This window comes from Pelobates fuscus, chromosome 8 (assembly GCF_036172605.1).
Source record: "Pelobates fuscus isolate aPelFus1 chromosome 8, aPelFus1.pri, whole genome shotgun sequence".
NCBI lineage: Eukaryota > Metazoa > Chordata > Amphibia > Anura > Pelobatidae > Pelobates > Pelobates fuscus.
The window spans coordinates 117,559,487-117,572,676 of NC_086324.1; the positions used below are offsets into that span (position 1 = coordinate 117,559,487).

The following is a 13,190-nucleotide window of genomic DNA, read 5'->3' on the forward strand; positions in this document are numbered from 1 at the left end:
GGTACTCTGCCCTGGTGCCAGCACTACCCCGGGAGTAGTCTGGTTGGAGCCTTGCTGGAGACCGACTGCCTCCCCTTTAGCTGCGCAGCTCTGCTGCTGGAGACCGACTGTCTCCCCTTGAGTTACACAGCTCTGCTGCTGGAGACCGACTGTCTCCCCTTTAGTTACACAGCTCTGCTGCTGGAGACAGACTGTCTCCCCTTTGGCTAAACAGCCCTGTTGTGGGGGGGCAGGACCGACCGTCCCTACCCCCTGTGCTGGAAGTGCAGAGACCACGGTCCCATCTGCACAGGTGTGGGGCTTACAGTCTCCCCCTGGTACATTAAGCTGTCGCTGGGGAGAGGTGGTAACCAGCTCCTCTCCCATTAGAACACTCTGCCCATCGATGATCCGTCGCTGGGGAGAGGTGGTAACAATCTCCTCTCCCATGCCTACTTTCAGTCTTTGTGGAGGGAGACCGACTGTCTCTCCTCCCAATTCAGTGTCCTGCTGCTGGGGAATAGAGACTGGGCTCTCTATTCCCAAACAATCATGCTGCTGCTGGGGAGTAGGACCAACTACCTCTGCCCCCTGTAACTCAGCCTTCCGCTGGGGAGGGAGGACGCTGCTCTCCTCTCCCTGCACTTCACACTGCCTTCCCGGCATAGCACTCTGCTGCTGGGGGGAAGGACCAACTACCTCTGCCCCCTGTAACTCAGCCTGCCACTGGGGAATGGAGACTGGGCTCCCAATTCCCTGTGATTCACACTGCCGCTGGGGAATGGAGACTGGGCTCCCAATTCCCAACAAATCACACTGCCGCTGGGGAGGGAGGACGGCCCCTTCAGCTCCCTGTAACTTGGGCGCAGAGACCACGGTCCCATCTGCGCTGGTGAGGGGTTTTCTGTCTCCCCTTGGTGGGTTAGGTTGTCGGTGGGGAGAGGGGGTATCAGGCGCCTCTCCCTGCACTGTAGACTGCCGCTGGGGATCTGGGCCAACTGCCCAGCATCCCTGTAGGGCCGGTAGAGAGATCTCGGTCCCATCTTCACCTGCCATCTGTGGGTCTCTCCAGGACCAGTCTATGAGGTCCCCAACTTCTGCAGCTGGTAGTGAAGCAGGGGGTACCTCAGCCACCTTTTCCCAGCTGTAGGCTAGCAGGTCTGGGTCTGCCACCCAGTTTTCCCGGTCTGCGTCCCTGCTCTGCGGCTGGCAGGAATTTAATAGTTCTACATAGTCCATCTCCAGCTCTCGTTCCATGGCAGCGAAACGGCGGAGGTCTTGTCCCAGTCCAATAGATCTCGGGCCCTGTATCATCTCACCTCGGTAATGAAAGATAGCCCAGTACCGTGACTCTGCTGGACTGCCGAAGTCGACATCCTCCACTAAGGCTTTCCACAACAGGCCAGGGCTCGTGTAGTTCTCCCCCTCTGGCTGGATGCCCTCTGCCCTCCACGTCTCTGGCTGGACAGTGCACCACCACAGCGCCCGGTATGAGGTGTCCAAGCTCAGTTCCCTTTCCACGAGGTACTCGAGTTGTCTTACCCGCTGCCCTCCAGGTTGGTCTCCCAGAAGCGGCATCCGCCAGGCCATTTGTTCCTCCAACCGGTATGCGACACCAGGAAGGCGCTGCTGCCGTTGATACTGGACTTCCTCCAGGGCATCGTACCATAATTCTATCCGGGCATTATCTCTCCATTCTAATTCACTCTCTTCCTCAGGTGTGTGTGTTGCCCAGGGGTCTACGAACCCCATTTTCCCAAATCTTTATGTAAACAGGGACGCTGTATGCACACCAGCGTCGCCCTCAATTGTAAATCCAAACGCACTGTGTCTCCGAGCTGCTTTACCTCGCACTAGGACGCCATCCCACCGCTTGCCACCAATGTAACGGATCACCTGGCACCCCGACTTGGTACCTCCGTTAATGGATGCTCCTAGTGCTTCCTGAGGACTCCAAGCACTCTGGCAGACACCATAATCACCGAATCCGAGAAACCTTTAAATTCTCCCAAGCGTATGAATGCTGTAGACCATTGAATAGGAACCATACGAATAGGCTTGTACTCCTAGCAGTCAACTGGAACAGCATACATTAAATCCTTCCCCCAATAATGAGACGACACATCACTTTGAGGGTAAAACAGGAACTCTGGACTGGCTCATCCAGCCTGGCTTTTATTACACTAATCCACATACAGGCCACACCCAGGGGGAGGCATAAAATAACCAATCACATACATGGTTCAGCCCACACATCCCCTCCCCTCAGATAACATTAAACTCAATTATCCGGTACACTTTTTCAGCCAAGTTCTGGATGTACCCCAAAACCCGGGGGTACACCTTTAAATCCAGCATCGCTGGATAGCCCTTATTCAGGGGGACAACATATCCAAAATTCAAGTAATTCGGATGAATGGTTCGTGAGATATGGGGTTCCAAAGATTTGACCGACCGCATGGGTAAAGTATCCGAAAACAGTTCCATGCATTTTGGCCCTGCGGTCGGTCACAAACAAGGGAATGAAAACAGGCGAATTGCCTGTGTTATAGAGCCTGGAGAGGGTTTGAATGAATTCCCTTGTTTGTGGGGTTCTTTCTACCGAACGGCGGGTCATTCGGTAGTTTCCATACGAATTTCTGGAAGTATGGAGGTCTCAGCGGTGTTTGCCTAGTCAAGTGTCCGATTTTAGTTCCAGACACTCGACGGCAAAACACCGCTGTTCGGTAGTTTAAGATGGCCGCCGCCACGTGTTTGTTTCCCGAATGGCGGCCACCCAGAGGACAAAGAATACATTACACTGATTGCCAATTACCCGTTTGCAACATTGTTGCAAACTGTAATTGGAGGCACACTTATTCCTGGGTGGTCTGGTTGTTCGGTAGTTTCACTCAATATAATAAATGGAGTGATTCTACCGAACAATCAGGTGAATGCTGCATACATATCCCAGGTTAAACTTAACACACAAATACACATATAATATTACAGGCAGTACACTAGAATATGTATCACAGTCTTAAAGGGACAGTAGTCCCAAAAGTCCCAATATGTCCATAGATGCTGTTAAAAGGGCCAGTAGCAGCAATATACAGTACAATATGCCCCAAATAACCTAGGGGCCATAGTCAGCAGGTAGGAGGCTAGCAAACAGGCTTCTCCAGGGCCCAGTGGCGAGGTTGGTTTCGCCACAATTGTTCACACGCTTTTTGCAAGTAAATGATAATATGAAGTAGTATTTGCTATTTACTAATGCTGCCAGTGGCAAATAGAACCCTGTGGCAAAAATAACCCTCAGCAGCATTAGGATTAATCATGCTGATGCAGCTGGACAATACTTAATAAATACATTGGTTGATTCTTTTATTTTTATTAAAAAAAACAAAAAAAATTAATTTTTTATATTATTTTATATAAAGACTGATGTTATGAGGCATCAAACCTCAGAAATACAAATATTTCACAAGATTTTCCCAATTTTGGCCACTAGTGAATATTAATAATTTTTTTTTTCTCCAATCTGTTTGGCATGTTGGAATGTTTGCCTGAATTTTGGTCTCTTGGAAGACGTTCGGTTGAGCCGCGTTTGAAGGAATGCCCCATCACTTGGTTCAGTACTTTTAGTTTTTCCCTGTTCATTTGCTCATTCAAAACTCCCCTAGTTCAGTTCCCTAACGAGGACCACCCCAACATGTAATTGGAACGTGGAATACAAAGTATCCAGTGCAAAACCACAGCAGAAACGATTAATAAAATCCTCCCCTGGGAGCCCGCTATTTCGTGAAACCGAACGCACGTGGTCGTCAAGTGCCTGAAACGGATTCTGTATAGATACTCCTACGAGCACTGGTGAAGATGGAACTGCTTCAAGTTTCCGACCACCTATACGAACGGAGTTCAGGAGATATGAACTACTGACTGGAGGGAGCATTCAACAGTAGTGATGTCCCGAACTGTTTGCTGGCGAATAGTTCCCGGTGAATAGTTCCCGGCGAACATCGCTTGTTCGCGTTCGCCACGGATGGTGAACACATGCGTTGTTCGGTCCGCCCCCTATTCGTCATCATTGAGTAAACTTTGACCCTGCCTGTACCTCAAATCAGCAGACACATTCCAGCCAATCAGCATCAGACCCTCCCTCCCAGACCCTCCCACCTCCTGGACAGCATCCATTTTACCTTCATTGTGAAGCTGCATTCTTAGTGAGAGTAGGGACAGTGTAGCTTCTGCTGATTTGATAGGGAAATTGATAGCTAGGCTAGTGTATTCAGTGTCCACTACAGTCCTGAAGGACTCATCTGATCTCTGCTGTAAGGACAGCACCCCAAAAAGCCCTTTTTAGGGCTAGAACATCAGTCTGCTTTTTTTTTCTGTGTAATGTAATTGCAGTTGCCTGCCTGCCTGCCAGCATGTGTGTCAGGCTCACAGCATATACTGTGCCCACTTGCCCAGTGCCACCACTCACTCACTGGTGTCACAATAGCTTGCATTTAAAAAAAACAAAAACTTTTTTGACTGTAATATAATAGCAGTCAGTTTCCTTCACTAGTGTGCATTTCAGGGCCTGCCCAGTGCCACCACTCACTCACTGGTGTCACAATAGCTTGCATTTAACAAAAAAAAAAACTTTTTGGACTGTAATATAATAGCAGTCAGTTTCCTTCACGAGCGTGCGTTTTACCAGTGCAACTCATATCTGGTGTAACAGTAGTGTAGGGATATGTCTCAGTCAGGCAGCATTACACATGTACGGTGTGATGATGATGATGTTGTACCCGCTGAGTTGTCAGATACAAGTGAAGCGGTTCAGGCGTTCCGACGCGGCCATGGCGCACTTTTCCGATATCCAGCGGCGAAACAACATGCCAGTGAGGAGCTTGATTTGCGACAGCCCGACACGTTGGAATTAACACTCCTAATGTTCGACCGCCTGCTCCAACAAGAAAAAGCCGCTAACGAGTATTTGTATGACCGGGGTGCTCGGACAGCCTCTGCGGAGCTGGGAATTTTTTTACAACATTACTGGACGCTCATGTGCAATGCCTGTAGGCTCATGCGTCCTTTTGAGGAGGTGACAAACCAAAAAAGGCACCATCAGCGACATCATACCATTTGTTTTCTTCCTGGAGCGTGCCCTGCGAAGAGTGCTGGATCAGGCCGTAGATGAGCGTGAAGAGGAAGAGTTGTGGTCACCATCGCCACCAGAAACAGCCTTATCAGCAACGCTTGCTGGACCTGCGGCAACGCTGGAAGAGGATTGTGAGTAAGAGGAGTCAGAGGAGGAATGTGGCTTTGAGGAGGAAGACCAACCACAACAGGCATCCCAGGGTGCTCGTTGTCACCTATCTGGTACCCGTGGTGTTATATGTGGCTGGGGGGAAGAACATACCTTCAGAGAGATCACTGAGGATGAGGAACAGGACATGAGTAGCTCCGCATCCAACCTTGTGCAAATGGGGTCTTTCATGCTGTCGTGCCTGTTGAGGGACCCTCGTATAAAAAGGCTGAAGGAGAACGACCTGTACTGGGTGTCCACGCTACTAGACCCCCGGTATGAGCAGAAAGTGGCTGAAATGTTACCGAATTACGGCAAGTCGGAAAGGATGCTGCAGTTCCAAAATAAATTAAAAAGCATGCTTTACACAGCGTATAAGGGTGATGTCACAGCACAACGGGAATCTAACAGGGGAAGAGGTGAAAGTTATCCTCCTCCTCCCACGACCACGCCGGCAAGGACAGGACGCTTTACAGACGTGTTGTTGATGGAGGACATGCAGAGCTTTTTAAGTCCTACGCATCGCCACAGCCCTTCGGGGTCCACCCTCAGAGAACGACTCGACCGACAGGTAGCAGACTACCTCGCCTTAACTGCTGAGGAGCGATGAACCCCTTGACTACTGGGTGTGCAGGCTTGACCTGTGGCCTGAGCTATCCCAATTTGCAATAGAACTTCTGGCCTGCCCCGCTTCAAGTGTCCTGTCAGAAAGGACCTTCAGTGCAGCAGGAGGTATTGTCACTGAGAAGAGAAGTCGCCTAGGTCAAAAAAGTCTAGATTACCTCACCTTTATTAAGATGAATGAGGGATGGATTCCGAAGGGACTGACAGTGGGCGATATATTCGACTGCAAAAGGCCTGATGAGGGGGACTACTTAACACACCACTCCTATCTGGTGGCACATTAGATTGCACACGCAGTGCCCCAAATTTGAAGTAGGAGGACCGACCAAGCATCTTTTTCCATCTCCCGCTTCCTAAAATCGATGCCTTATATACACGTCCCCTGATAGGGGACGTAACAGGGATTAAACTGATAAGAATAGTACTACTTAACACACTACTTCTATCTGGTGGCACATTAGATTGCACGCGCAGTGCCCCAAATTTGAAGTAGGAGGACCGACCAAGCATCTTTTTCCATCTCCCTCTTCCTAAAATCGATGCCTTATATACACATCCCCTGATAGGGGACGTAACAGGGATTAAACTGATAAGAATAGTACTACTTAACACACTACTTCTATCTGGTGGCACATTAGATTGCAAGCGCAGTGCCCCAAATTTGAAGTAGGAGGACCGACCAAGCATCTTTTTCCATCTCTCGCTTCCTGGGTGGAGGAAGAGAGACCTCCAATGACATCAGTGAGGACAAGGAACGGGACATGGCTAGCTTGGTATCCAACCTTGTGCAAATGGGGAGTTTGCGGTTGTGCAAATGGACTGTTTGCGGTGCGTTAAACGGGGAGTTTGGTCTGTCACTGTGAAGCGGGCGTAACCCTTACACTACCTGATCGTTACAACATCATACCTGATGTTTTAAAGCACGTTATTAAAAACAATTTAGGAATGTTAGGTGATTTATGCCCTTTATGGATTAAAACCAGACTCTGCATCAACTATGTAATTTTCCATGGGAGTTTTGCCAATGATCCCCCTCCGGCATGCCACAGTCCAGGTGTTAGTCCCCTTGAAACAACTTTTCCATCACTATTGTGGCCAGAAAGAGTCCCTGTGGGTTTTAAAATTCGCCTGCCCATTGAAGTCTATGGCGGTTCGCCCGGTTCGCGACATCACTATTCAACACTTGAAATCATTCGGATATTGTGTGTGGTTTTCATATAGAAATCCTCGACCGGATACCGACTTGCCACAATTTCTCTATTTTGGGCATCTACCTCATGGCTGGACGGTCAAAATTTACCTTGATGGCAATTCCAAACCACCTCACCGATCTGAGTGCTTTTTTGATATGTTAGGTACTCAGATCAAGACTATCTGAGGATGGGACTCTGGATGGGTTTCCATGGATTTTGGGATGTTGAAAAATTTTCATATTTTTCTGTACCTGGGAGATAATTGAATTGTAAGTTTCCTAACTCAATTATCTCTCAGGCACCGGTAGTAATTTACTGTATGTATAAATTAAGGGAGCTTGCCTGAAATAAAGAGATCAACTCCCATCATTCAGTCTCGACTAATTTATATGGGGGGGAAAGGCGATACCATAGATATTAACTTTCATGATTGATAGAGCTACGTTACTTTGGGAAAGGGAGTCCGTGGCGGCGATATACTGGTGGTCTGCCACTGAGTCTGAGTACCTCAGTCTGGACCCTGAAGCAACTAGTCTGTGATAGTTCAGAATATTCATGCTTCACATGTCATTAGCAGTATATCAGCTAACATAAGATTTACACAGTTTCCTATTGATTAAATTGTCAGTCACTCTAAGAATTGTATGAGATAACCAGTGAAAACCCTGTATCTTCTTCAGATAACATTTTGCCCCAAAACATAAGTAGCCCTATTCCTGTGTATATATATCTTCTGCACAACCCACACCTGAAGAGTAATAGAACACAAACATAAGAGCAGTACTGAGCAGGTGTAGTAAATATAATATTCTACTTGGAAGGAACCATAGTAGCTTAATATTGTGTATGTAGTGCTTGCAATAGGTTAGTCACCCTTTGATCATATAGGTAAAATATAGTAGAAGATATGTGCAGCTTACGTAGGTAGTTAAAAATGAGGTAGTCCCATTTGTGTGTAATCCGTTGTGTGTTATTTATTCCCTCTCATTAGATTTAAAATATGTAGATCGTAGATTTGTAGGCGAAAAAAACATTTATTTTGCAATGTGCAGCCACTTAATCTATTTTTATGGCCATGTAACTGCAATATATTTAAACTAGGGCTTATTCACAAAACAATGAATTCAAAGGGAACTATAGGTCAAATTAATGAAGCTTGCAATTCACTTTTCTGAACCCCACTAATGAACAAATACAAAAAGGTTGTCTACGACACTTGTACATAGTTGCTATATACAGTTTCAAGAAAAAAGTATGTGAACCCTTTGGAATGATATTGATTTCTGCACAAATTGGTCATAAAATGTGATCTGATCATCATCTAAGTCACAACAATAGACAATCACAGTCTGCTTAAACTAATAACACACAAAGAATGAAATGTTGCCATGTTTTTATTGAACACACCATGTAAACATTCACAGTGCAGGTGGAAAAAGTATGTGAACCCCTAGACTAATGAGATCTCCAAGAGCTAATTGGAGTGAGATGTCAGCCAACTGGAGTCCAATCAATGAGATGAGATTGGAGGTGTTGGTTACAGCTGCCCTGCCCTATAAAAAACACACACCAGTTCTGGGTTTGCTTGTCACAAGAAGCATTGCCTATGTGAATGATGCCTCGCACAAAAGAGCTCTCAGAAGACCTTTGATTAAAAATTGTTGACTTGCATAAAGCTGGAAAGGGTTATAAAAGTATCTCCAAAAGCCTTTCAAATTGTCTATACATGGAGAAAGTTCAGCACTGCTGCTACTCTCCCTAGGAGAGTCCTGTAAAGATGACTGCAAGAGCACAGTGCAGACTGCTCAATGAGGTAAAGAAGAATCCTAGAGTATCAGCTAAAGACTTACAAAAGTCACTGGCAAATGCTAACATCCCTGTTAGCAAATCTACAATACGTAAAATACTAAACAAGAATGGATTTCATGGGAGGATACCACAGAGGAAGCCACTGCTGTCCAAACAAAACATTGCTGCACGTTTACAGTTTGCACAAGAGCACCTGGATGTTCCACAGCAGTACTGGAAAAATATTCTGTGGACAGATAAAACCAAAGTTGAGTTGTTTGGAAGAAACACTCAACACTATGTGTGGCAAAAAAGAGGCACAGCACACCAACATCAAAACCTCATCCCAACTGTGAAGTATGGTGGTGGGGGCATCATGGTTTGGGGCTGCTTTGCTGCGTCAGGGCCTGGACTGATTGCTATCATCGAAGGAAAAATGAATTCCCAAGTTTATCAAGACATTTTGCAGGAGAACTTAAGGCCATCTGTCTACCAGCTGAAGCTCAACAGAAGATGGGTGTTGCAACAGGACAATGACCCAAAGCATAGAAGGAAATCAACAACAGAATGGCTTAAACAGAAGAAAATACACCTTCTGAAGTGGCCCAGTCAGAGTCCTGACCTCAACCCGATTGAGAGGCTGTGGCATGACCTCAAGAAAGCGATTCACACCAGACATCCCAAGAATATTGCTGAACTGAAACAGTTCTGTAAAGGGGAATGGTCAAGAATTACTCCTGACCGTTGTGCACATCTGATCTGCAACTACAGGAAACGTTTGGTTGAAGTTATTGCTGCCAAAGGAGGTTCAACCAGTTATTAAATCCAAGGGTTCACATACTTTTTCCACCTGCACTGTGAATGTTTACATGGTGTGTTCAATAAAAACATGGCAACATTTCATTATTTGTGTGTTATTAGTTTAAGCAGACTGTGATTGTCTATTGTTGTGACTTAGATGATGATCAGATCACATTTTATGACCAATTTGTGCAGAAATCCATATCATTCCAAAGAGTTCACATACTTTTTCTTGCAACTGTATCTATAGAATGTGTTTAATGATGGTATGGAGAGTTATTTCATGCAATATCACTGAGCATAGTGCTCATTATGGACCAGCAAACCCAGAGTTTAGAAGGGAGCCAAGTTCCTTCAGAGGCTGACTTAAGTTAACCATCGTGAACTGCTGGTCGAGTTTCCTTAAAGATGGCTAAATTGCAATCTTTTAGTTAGCCTTGGTGCGACAAGAGGCAATGATAATTAGCCATATCTATTTTCCATAAACACAATCAGAAACCTGGTCCACACCGAACAAAACAAGGGCAATAGGGATATGCAAGACAGGTGAAAAGAATACCTTGCTACTGACTCCACAACATGTAAATAATTGGTATTTCATATTAAAAAGTAATTGTAGAAGTTATGATGCCAGGAGTTCCCTGGTTCCCTTTCCCAGTATGGAGAAACATTTTTTGCAACAGTTTGCCCACTTACCTGGATCTTTGTCAGGCACTGACTGTTCACTTGTAGCTAGTGATGCCATCTAGCTTCTGCAGAGTAGCAGATCCCGGAAGTTGATCCCACTGGCCATTTATTTGCTGAGAGCATCAGCTGGCCACTCTCAATCAGAGAATATAATTCTGTGCATAATATACATGGAATCGCCATTAGTCAGCCCAGAACTCTTGTGATGCCTTACATCACAACTCTGGTAGCATTTCAAAGCAAAAAGCTGCACATACAGACTTTAGCCACCCTGACCACTTTAAATCACTAAAGTGTCATTGTGCTTAGAGTAATCCTTAAATTACCTTTTCACACTGTAAGAAATCCCATTTGAGCATCTAGTAATGGTTTAAGGACCTATTTATATAATTCCATATACAACTTAATTTTACTGTGTTTTTGTAAAGGCAACATTCATTTCTTGGATAAAACAAATATATGAAGAAGGAAAACGGGTTTGTTTTCTTGGCAATTGAGAGTCCCTTTAATTAAATTGTTTGTTTTGAGAAACTTTCACTCTGTAAAACAATTCAGTATCCAACCTTACTAGCATACTGGAAAAACAGACATATTAGCCATCGCAAAGTGAGATCCAAATACATACCTATGATGTTAAAAGAACCAAAATTAGAAAACAGAACTTTTTTGGATCTCTAAACAAGACACTTAGCTTCGTCTTGGATAAAGTGTCTGTTCCACTATTATAACTAAGTTATCCCCATATAATCACTTTCAGTGAAGAATGAAACCTTAAACTTCTAATGGCGCAATATTTACTTTGTTCTAAAAAAAAATCAAGTCTGAACTTCCCACCTTTGATTGACTCTATCACCAAAGATCTATCCAGATGACACAAACCTTGCTTTGGACTGTTATGCCGTTTAAATATTATTAAAATGAATATCCTTCCTCGTATCCTCTACCTACTACAAACTATCCCATTACAAATCCCGTCCAAGTTTTTCTCTACTATCAAATCTTTATTTTTGAAATTCGTATGGGCTCATAAACCTCCGTGCCTAGCCTACCAAACATTAATTAAAAATCGAGAACAAGGCGGTTTGAACCTACCAGACATAACAAATTATTACAGAGCGACTCATCTACAAAGGCTCTATGAATGGTCAAAAACTTCCAACACGCTCCAATGGGTTGACTTGGAAAATAACTTCTCAGAAATCCCACTCCATATACTTCCCTGGGTGCAAATAGACAATCAACTAATGGGAAAACTCAACAGACACCCAACGATCTCTACATCGCTACATATTTGGCTCAAACTGAGGTCACAAACAGAGATTGCACCATACCCGTCGCCAATATATCCTCTAACTTTAAATCCCTACTTACTTGAAGGTTCCTCAGGGAAACAGTGGGGCCTGCAATACAAAGGCCCAGTCCTGAAACTATGCGATGCAACAAGAAAGAATACACTAAAATCTCTACAAGAACTCACTGGCTCAGACAAACATTCTGGAGTTCAGCTCTTTCTCTATGATCAGATGAAACACTTCATCAAGTCCAATTCGCTCTTACAGTCGGGTACCAGATCCCCTACTGAATTTGAACGTCTTTGTACCGAACATCCACCTAAAATTAAAACCCTCTCAACTATGAACCTCATTCTCAAAGAAGCTCAAGCACAGAATTTTCCTACCTTTACTCAGAAATGGGCAGACGAACTTCAAATTACTCTAAACAACAACCAATGGAAACAGGCCTTTACCTTCATCCACAAATCATCTATATCTACACACGCACAAGAATGCAATTACAAAAGACTAACCCGCTGGCACAACACTCCAGTTATTATACACAAATATTATCCCAACGCTCCTGACCTATGTTGGAGATGTAATACTCCAAGAGCTAATCACGCACATATCTGGTGGCAATGCCCAATAATACACAAATTCTGGAAGAGAATCCACACGATCATTCAACTAATGTACCAAAAAAACTTTGACTGCATCCCAGAACACTATATCTTCCTTCTTAAACCAAAAGAATTCACAAAACTAGATCACGCTTTGTTCTGTCACCTCGCAATGGCAGCCTCACAACTCCTCCCTAAATATTGGAAACAACCCCAACCTCCTTCGATTCGGAAGTGGGTACTGAGAGTTGAGGAAATCAAATTGATGGAAGAAATCACATCAGCTAAACTAGGGACACTCACTAAATTTCGTTCTATCTGGAATCATTGGAATTCTTATAACAGCAATTAACTCCATCTTATCAAATAAAAAGCCATACCTGGGAGGAGCACTTCTAGCATACCGGTGCCCGAACCTAGGTCACATCCTCCGGTATAGTTGGAGTCAACTTCTTTGGACCATTGGACCCGGTTCTCCCATCGAGTGCTTTTCACTGGAAAAAGAGAATAGAACAATTTAAAATATGAAATATCTAGATCAAATAAGACACTACTCACTCATAGATTTTAACACATTCAATATGCAAACTGGTAAATAATGCATGAAATAATTAATTATATTAACATACCAAAGCACAAGACAACACAACAAGACTTGATATAAACCACAACTACATATAACTAGTCACTTGAAAAGACAATCACCAACATCTCAACACGATACTCTCACCACATACTAACTTACTCAAAACACTTCCTATACTCTTTACACACAATAACCACCGCAAAAAGAGACTTGGTCTTCCAATTCCTCCACCTTCCATTTCCAATTCCCCCACTTAAATACCCATAGAATATGTTATCATGAGGTTAAACAGAAGTAATATACTTCATATTCTCACCACTATTTCTCAAATTGCTATAGTTAGGATGTTGCTTATTTTTC

The 13,190-nt window shown here is 44.4% G+C and overlaps 1 protein-coding gene across 1 annotated transcript in view; it reads left to right on the forward strand.

Annotated features, from left to right (window-relative positions):
• Positions 1 to 13,190, forward strand: part of RBFOX1 (RNA binding fox-1 homolog 1) — a 1,085,723-nt gene that overhangs the window by 643,858 nt on the left and 428,675 nt on the right. The window lies entirely within an intron of this gene.